Source organism: Gossypium hirsutum, chromosome A11, assembly GCF_007990345.1.
Source record: "Gossypium hirsutum isolate 1008001.06 chromosome A11, Gossypium_hirsutum_v2.1, whole genome shotgun sequence".
In the NCBI taxonomy this organism is placed as follows: domain Eukaryota; kingdom Viridiplantae; phylum Streptophyta; class Magnoliopsida; order Malvales; family Malvaceae; genus Gossypium; species Gossypium hirsutum.
In genome coordinates, this window is record NC_053434.1 from 58,404,035 (window position 1) to 58,413,667 (window position 9,633).

Below are 9,633 nucleotides of genomic sequence, written 5' to 3' on the forward strand. Positions count from 1 at the left end.
AAGGTAACATAATAAAAAAAACCTTTTAAACAAAGTTAAGCAAGTCCGATTAAATCTAACAGAATAAGTTCAAACGGTGAGTAATATACAATCTTACAATAAATAAATGGCAGTTTATGAGTCTTTCCTAATTGGCAAGTTGTATAAGCAAATGAAAATTGAGATTATTTTGAGGCAATATTACAAAGTTTAAGCACTTGATGAAGTGTTTTATTACATGGATGACAAGTCTTTTGTGCCACAAGTCTAAAACAAAATTGAGAAGCAGTAGTGAAAGAAGAAATGGTAGGAGAAACAACAGCATTGATGTCAAGTTCAGCAACATGAATAATAGTAGCAGGAACTATAAAAACTCCTTGTTCAGAAGATGTATTAAACCTGTACAGCCCTTTATGTATGTGCCCCATCAGCAAAACCATGTCTTAATGCCCTTCACAAAACAATGATAGGGATGAAATTCAAAGTACACTTGATTGTCTTTTGCAAATTAAGCTACTGATATCATTTTCTTACAAACAGTTGGTACAATAACAACATTTTTAAGACACAAAAGTCTTGTGCCCATAGTAGTAGAAAAAGACCCTACATGACTGATAGGAAAAGGAGCACCATTACCCATAAAAAGTTTACTTTTACCTGTATATTTAGTAGCATGATCTAAGGTAGACACATCATTGGTGATGTGATTTGTGGCTCTTGAGTTAGGATACCACATCTGATTTGTGCTGGTGTTTGCAAGGTGACCCCTTTGTTGACCAATACTTGCTAAAGGGCCAGGAGTTCTACTGCAACACTGATGCATGCCACAACTTGGTGAAGAGGATGTTGACTGTCTTGAATTAGTAAACTAATGTCAATTCATGGCTATGGTTGAACTTTCATCAAAAACACCTACAACGGTCTAATCAAAATAGTAATTACATTTTTACACAGTATGGGCAATCTTACCACATAACTGACACTAGGGTTGATTTTGGAAAAACCTTCTCCATACTTTTGCCACAATGAAACCCTCTACCATACTGGAAACCACCTCTAAACTACTTATGACCTTGAGTATAGCTCCTATTATCAGAAGTCTTGGACTGACCTATATTGCCACTGTTTTGTTCCTAGTTAGATTGGCTTATATAGGCACACTTAACACAAACTCTAGTTGCCTAGCTTCACAGTCAAGAAGCATATCAGCAAGGAGCTCAAAGAAAATATAATTAGCTAATACAACCACCCTTACAAACTCATATTCAACTGAGAGCCCAACTAGAATGATATTAACTCGCTCTTGCTTAAGAATCCAAGTACTATAAAAGTCAAGGTGTCGCACATTCCCTTGATCTTGGCCAATTATTCTTTTACTGACAATTGACCCTTCTTTTGAGAGTACAAGGTATGCCTTAAACTCAAAATCTTGATGGCAGACTTTGTAGCAAATCTTCTTTCTATAGTTGCCCATACATCAAAGCTCGTACAAGCACTGGTAAGATACACCAAAACTTCATCACACATAGTGGACAATAACCAAGAAACTAATAGTTTGTCTTGTTGATTATGCAAAACATATTTAGGATTCTTAACTAATTGCACATCCTTGTCAACCAAGAATTGAGAAGGAACATTGAAAATGCCTAAAACAAACCATTGGACACCGTACCCTTTAAGAACCAACAAGATTTGATGCTTCCACAAAAGAAAATTATTTTCACCAAGTTTGATAGTATCATGCTTAGGAAATTGTTGAACTTTCTTACCAACAACAGAGATCACTGAACAAGATTTTGAACAAGGAAAATAAGCTTGCTCACCACCACTACCATTTGAGGAATGATTCAGACTAACTTCAAGAACCTAAGGTGCCATGACAATCCAACAAAACTTGAATGAACTACAACTTTAACAGAAAACCCTTAGCTCTGGTACCATGTCAAGAACTTTGACATTAGCAAGAAAAAACACAACATACAACAAGAAAGAAACTGTAAACTGAAGAGAAAATGAAAAGAAGCTGTAAACTGAAGAGAAAATAAACTTCATCTTATTGAATATGAAGGCATAGTTTGTAGCGTTTTATAGAAACCTGCTAACCAATTCAACAACAGAATAACAAAGACAATAATTGACTTAACAAACTTAATTGTCAACACAACTAACTTAATCCTTAACAGTTTGGATGGACGATAAGTTTAAAAACAATAGTGACAATAAGATTAATTATTGTAAGGTGAGATAAAAATTAATGATGGGATGTATTTGAATTTAAACACATTGATAGCAATGAGATGAAAATGAAAGAGACTATTAAATACATTAAATAATTCATTATAATAAAATAAATTATTAAAATCATATTTATATTAAACTATAAATTAACATAATAAAATTATAATATAATAATTTGTATTATTTATTATGTACGTAATTACTATTTTAACTGATCACATAATTACAAAACATATGCTTAATTGTTTATTATATAATAAGTACATTATTTATTATACTAGTTAAATTTATTTCATTTTAAATAAAATATAATAAAAATTTAAATAATATTAATAATATAATATAAAATCGAGTCATTACATTTATAATATATTTAAAATATCTTTTATTTGTATGGGTTAAATTATCATTTGTGATCTATTCCTTATTATTATTTTATCTAATCAAATAATGTAATATTATTACGAGTTTATTCCATTCAATAAGCCAAACTAAGTAATATTATTCTTTCCCTATTTCATTCCCACTGACTAACTATTCAATACATATCTTATTTCATTCCAACAAACTAAACATACTGTCAATGTTACAAGAAAAAGTTAAAAGGAAGTCTAATAACTATCTTCATATCTAATCCACCAAGCCAATCTCTCCAAAACATCCTAAGAGTGAATACAACCCAAGAACCTCACCATTCTCTAGGGTTATCTCCACTTCTACTTTGGTGAAGCAATACCATGCGTGTCACACCTCATTTTTATTTAGTTATCATTAGTTTTTTAACAAGATCGAGTGCTAGCCTAGTGGTTAAGAACAAGTGAAGCTATCATTAAGATCCAATTTTGAGTTTCCTTTCTTGCATTTTATTTTAATTTCGGCACACCCCTTAGTCAAACCTCATTTCCGCCCAAACTACTTGCCAGATATTCAAGATTCTTCCATCATTTTCTTCATCTTTCCTCTTATCCTTCCTTCCATAGTTATTCCCATTTTTGCTCCCTATATTCTCCTTATTTGCTTTTCTTCTTCTTGTTTCTCTCCTTTCATTTTTCCTCCCATTTGGATTGTTTGTGCCGCCCTTACCACTAGACAATCTTAATTTTTTTCATTTTCCATCTTATCCTCTCTCTCCCATTTTCTCTTCTCCACTATCTTGTGCCACCATCTTTATTTCATTTTTCTACCGTGCACCACCACATAACCACCCTTGCATCCCTGCCCTTCCTTATTCCCCCTTTTGTGCTACCACCACTCCACTGCCGCCCCTAGCTATGTTTCTTCCTTTCTCCTCTTCTCTTATTTTTCTTTGATTATAAATGAATCTTTTTAATTCTCTCCCTTTTCCAAGTTGATATATTATTAAAGTTGATATATTATTTTTATTTATTCTTCATAGTCTTCTTTACTTCACTTTTGTTTCTCCATAGCCAATATTCCTCCCCCTACTCAAGATCTTCATTGAATCGTAGTTTCCTATCTAAACTGTAAAGCGTAAGTGATGAATCACCCAATCAAATCTCAATTCTTTCTCTTGAATTTTTAGGGTCAAATCTTATATGTTCAACTCATGAATATTGTGTTTTCATTAAAGGTCCCAATTTGGATCACTCAAATCTGCATTAGAACAAAAATATTATTGGATCTTTGTTGAAAGGGTGATAGAGTAAGTTGATTTCGTTTGATTTCATAAGAGGACCTTATTGGATTGTTAAGCCAAAATTGACACATATGTTTTTTTTATGTATGTACCATCATTCTATGATCAGATCAAGGCAAGATTTGATTAGATCTATAACATTGAAGTGTGGAGGATTAGATCTAGTATCGTGGAACCTTTATTCCAGGTATGGGTTTTAACCATTAAAGGATTGTGGATGATCTATTCATAAATAATTTAAGAGTATATTTAATACTAAGAATTATAATAATAATGTTCATTTAAAACTTTGATTATACTTATAACTAATTGTTTGCATAAGTGATCTTGGTGAAAAATAAATCATTTATAAAGATTGGCTACAAGTAAGTATCTCTGATCTAAGAAATTTGTGTAGCCAAAAATATGTGTATAAGGTTAAAAAATGTTCATATGTTTTGTGATATTTAAGCATGTCACTGTTCTGCTATTGATACTGATAGTATGATAAACCATGTTCATTGAGACTGATAAATATCGTTGCATGTTTAAGGCATGCCACAATTTCTGTTAAAAGATTTTTGATTACATGATAAAATCATGATTATTAATACTGAAATGCTGAACACGTGATAATTCATGCCTACTGTTGTTGCCATTGATCGCATATTTTAATCATGCATACTGTACTATTTCTTTTATTGTTAAAGCATGTCATATTGCATTGGGGTTAGGACGATTATGTAAGGAGGAAATACTAGCAGCTTGTCTGCAATTCTTGTCGCTTGTCCATATTACTGGCAACTTGTTTGCAATTTTGGTGGCTTGTCCATAATATTGGCAATTTGTTTGCAATCCTGGTGGCTTGTCCACATTACTGATAGTTTATATGCAATACTAGTCGCTTGTCCACAAACTGGTGTGTTATAGCTGAATGAGTTCTAGGGAACTCTTATTATGGTGTGTAGCAAAGTTAGGTAGGAAATTTTCTAAAAATTCTGCATTGACATGTTAATGCATGACATAAACTGTGAATTTTGTATTATTTTTTTAATATTTTGTATATTCACTCGCTTGCTTGAGTGTTATATTTAATGTCTATTACTGTTTCCTGGAGTTATGACTCACACTGAGCTTATCAACTCATTCCATAGTTTATGATTTGATTTCAGATAATCCCTGAAGCTAATACTTGGACATGGATTTCGGAGGAGCTTCTCGGATGTTTTCAATTTTTGAGTATTTTAAGTTCAATTTTAATGATTGTTTTGGGACTATAATAATTTTTATCTGGACTGTGGCATGGGACTTTATTGTGGGATTCATTTTGAATTGCATGACATAAATTTTTAAATTGTTTGAATTGATATTTAAATGACTATGCATGAAATTGGTTTTTAATAAAAGTCTGATTAAATCACTTTTTTCTGCTGCAATACTGAAAATAATTTTTTAACAAAATTCAACTTAGTTCTTAAAATCATTGTTCTTTATAAATGAAATTCTAAAATCAATCAATTTTTTTTTGAAATTAACATGTTTTCATGACATAAAAATAAATATCCAATTTCACTAGTTTTAAATAGAAAAGCAGATGGTTTTCAAACATGTTTGAAAATAAAAAAGTTTATCTAAGCCTTTTCAATGGCTAAGTAGCCTTCATAATTAAACCATAACGTCTAGGCTGGATTAGGGAGGTTACAATGTGAAACATCTTTTACAGAACATCTTTTGAAATGCAAGACGACAATTGTTCTTAAAAAATATTATTTTGACATGTTCCAAATGTGAGTTGTTCTCAACATAAAAGTTACTCTAAACAAGAGTTGTTTTATGGTGATGCTTTTCTTGGAAAAGCTCGTTCAAAATAATGGCTCTTCTAAAAACATTATTGTTATAAATAAAAGTTGTTCCAAACACTAGTTGTTCTAAATATAGCTATTCTTGAAACACAATTATTCTAAATAAGAGTTAAGAGTTGTTATCAAATGATAACACCAAATTTCAGTTGTCCTAAATTGAAACATTATTCTTGACATAGTTGTTCCCAAACAAAATTAGTTCTAAACAACACCTATTCTAAACAATAGTTATTTTTTTAGAAGAGATATTAAGTGAAATAATGATGCTACTTGTTTCACACTAGGAAGCAGAATTTCTTCAAACGGTAGCCAAAACTAAACATCTATTGGGACATTTCAATTTGAAAAAAATGAGATTAAAGAACAAATTATTCATTCTCAAACAAATATTCCAAACATGACTCCAAATAGAATGTCCCAATTAGTAACAAAATAACTCGATCTTTGCAAGCTAAGAAGAAGTCACTCCTAAATATCAAAATTGAAAAAACCATCAATCTTTTCTTGTTTAATAAGCTTTAACCTGATAGAGGTGGACATAAAACATTATTTAAGGTTATGTGTAACATCCCGAATTAGGGCTTAGTAGGAATAGTAGTTTTGGGACCACAAATTCGATGTTAAAATAATATTTTATGATCATTATGAGGTCTTGGATATGAAAATAAGCATGTGTTGCAGTTTCAAGAAGAAATTCTATGTGTAAGGTGTTCAATTGGAAATTAGGGACCAAATTGAATAAATTGCAAAACTTGGATTCTAGAAGAAAGTTGCATGAAATTGCTTTGGAATATTAATTAGAGGTCTTTAAAGAGTAATTTTCCCAATTTCTAAGTTTTTGGACAAAAATGGGCATGCATGGAAAATTTTAGAAGTTTAGTAATGAAGGGCATTTTGGTCATTTGGTTAATTAAAGAATAAAAAGGGAAAAATAAGCCAAAATCATGTCATTCATCTTCTTCATGCTGCCGAAATTTTCATGCTCTCCATAGCTAGGGTTTTCAACATTTCAAGCTCAATAGTAAGTGCTCCCTAGCCCCGTATTTAATGCTCTTCGTATTTTTGAAATCCTCGTAACATGCTCTCTCTATTTCTACCCATATTTCAAGCTAGGTTTCATGTTCAAAAGTGTGAAAGGTTAGGGGCAAATTGGTCATTTTGCCCAGGGTGAGTTTTAAATCCTAAAATGAAAAATGCGATGTATTAATAGTCAAATTTTATTGATATAGACCCCGAGGAACCAATTCTAGAGGTTGACCGTGGAAAACGAAAGGTTTCAAAATAACCGAAATACGAAACCGAAGCAATTACCAGGTAAGTTCGTATAACCCGAAGTAAACTCTTAATATACTTAAATATGCATGTTCTTGAATATATGAAAAATTATATATTCGTTGCATGATAATCCATGAAATGTAGTAGTGAAATTGAAAAGATGATAAATGTCCCGGTTGAAATAGAAAGGGAGATCCGATGGATAAATTATGGCTCACATGACATGGGATCTTGCACGTGTTGCAGAAAAGGATTTAGCCTGGACGGGTAACCCGGTGATCTCAAAATAAAAAGGAGCTAGCCTAGACGGGTGTTCCTTGAGTGATCGAGCCTCCTGAAGGATATGGGTGCATTAAGGATTTAGCCTGGACTGGCAATTCAGATCCGAGCTTATGAGAGCAATTGTCGTTAAGAGGGATTTAACCTGGACTGGTAATCCCGTCAAAAGATATATGAGTTTCACGGGAGTGCATACTTGAGATGATCACTTGTATGACTTGACGGTAATTGGCCTATTCATTGAGATTTTCGAGGAATTCAATGAGATTAACATGAGAAAAAGAAATGGAAATATTGGGTTGATGAGCTCATTTAAGACTAATGACATGATGTATGGTTAAGAGAATAACTTGATGATTAAGTGTATGTGATAGGGAAACTATTTCATGCTTGTTGGAATTATTGCCTAAATATTGTTGTATGCTAACTAACTGGTAAGTTTACTTTCCAGTTATCTAGACTTATTAAGCATATAAATGCTTACCCCCTTCTCTTTTCCCTGTTTTAGAGAGCTCGTGGACTCGTGAAGATTGAAAGACGGTTGGAGAATCAACACACTATCGACTTGTCCTGCATCGGTATATAGATACTTTCATTTTGTATAATGGCATGTATAGGATTTTGGTTATCCTATTATATGTGTCTTTTGGCTAGCCAATGTAAGGGCCTAAATGTATACTTATTCTTTTGTATATGGCCATGAGATATGGCTCATATTGATGTAGGTAGTAAACCTAACAATGATGCATGTCTAAGTTTAATTGTTTCATGAGATGTGATGATGATGGTTATCATGAATGAATGATTGAATGGAACCTAATAATTTGAGAGTGGACATAGCATACAATGGTATATGGCTACAACATGGCCTAAATATAAAATGTGCTATGTTAATCCCTAATACGAAAAGGATAATTTAGCATGTACTAACTGATGAGATGAGGTTAACATGCAATGAGTTATGTCAAGGTTGTTTAAGAGTATAATTAGGCCATGTTAAATACAATTGAAGTCTCTAAGTGTGTATGGATGAAAGAAGGTGACCAAAGGCTTGGAAAATAGCCCTAAAAAGGTCCACACGGGTGGATACACGAGCGTGTGTCTAAGCCGTGTGTGACACACGGTTAGCCCCATGGGCGTGTTGTCTGGTTATGTGTCCCCTGCACCTAAAAGTTTAGGTCAGATTGCATGGTAGTAAACACACGGGTAGAGACACGGCCATGTGTCTCAACCATGTGAAGGACATAGCCTATCACACGGGCGTGTGCCTTGGCCGTGTGCCTCAAAATGAATGATGACGTCATAAATAGAATGTCAGGGTTTTTGGACACGGGTGATGACACAGGCATCTCTAGGCCGTGTGAGAGACACGGCCAGGGACACGGGCGTGTGCCTGGCCGTGTGAAAACCCCTGTAGGTTCGAAATAGAAAATAAATCCAAATAATTCAACACATGTGGGACACACGGGCGTGTCCCTAAGCACACGGGCATGTGCTTTGCCTCCACACGGGCATGTGAGGCATAACCCTAGTAAGTTTACAAAAATTTTCCATAGTTCTCGGTTTAGTCTCGGATCACTTTTAATGTATGTTTTGGGCCTCGTAGGTCCATAATCGAGACACTATGATATTGTTTGATCGGTTTTAAATTAAAACAAAATTTTATAACCCGTATCTTTTGAAAATAATCTGAGTATGTGTCTGGTAACGCCTCATACCTTGTCCCGGTCTTGGGGATGGGTAAGGGGTGTTACATTATCGTTAATATCTTCTACTAAATTTTTGCACAACGTATAACTTGTACCGATACTGAAATGTCTCCTAACTCATCCTTGCCTCATTATGAACCAACTAAAGAAAGCTTTAATTATTTGCAACCAAAAAAAGCACCAAATATATTTCCATTGTGAGTCACTCATAAAGGAGTTTGAATCCAATGCACCATAAGCTGATTTTATCAAGAAATGCCTTCTTTTATCCCATTTCCACTTAAGCATATCATCAATGTCCTTCATGCAAAAAAGGAGAGTGGCTACAATTTTTGCCAAACAAGATAAAGGAAGTAACATATCTAGTTAGCTCCAATCCCATTGTTTTTAAGGGGAGACCATATCGCGAACTGGTACACATGATGATGCAACTTCCCATTAATAAAAGAAAGAAAAATTGGATTGCAATCCATCAACCACCAATCTTTCCAAAAATCCATAGTTCAACCATTACCTATTTGTAACTGGATCCCATGACTTTCACCCACAAACTAATCAAGAATCATAACTATAGAGAGTTTCAGGAATTAGGCCATCCTATTTATAGTCGGATCCCATGATTTTCACCAACAAACTATCTTTAGTCAACATCATA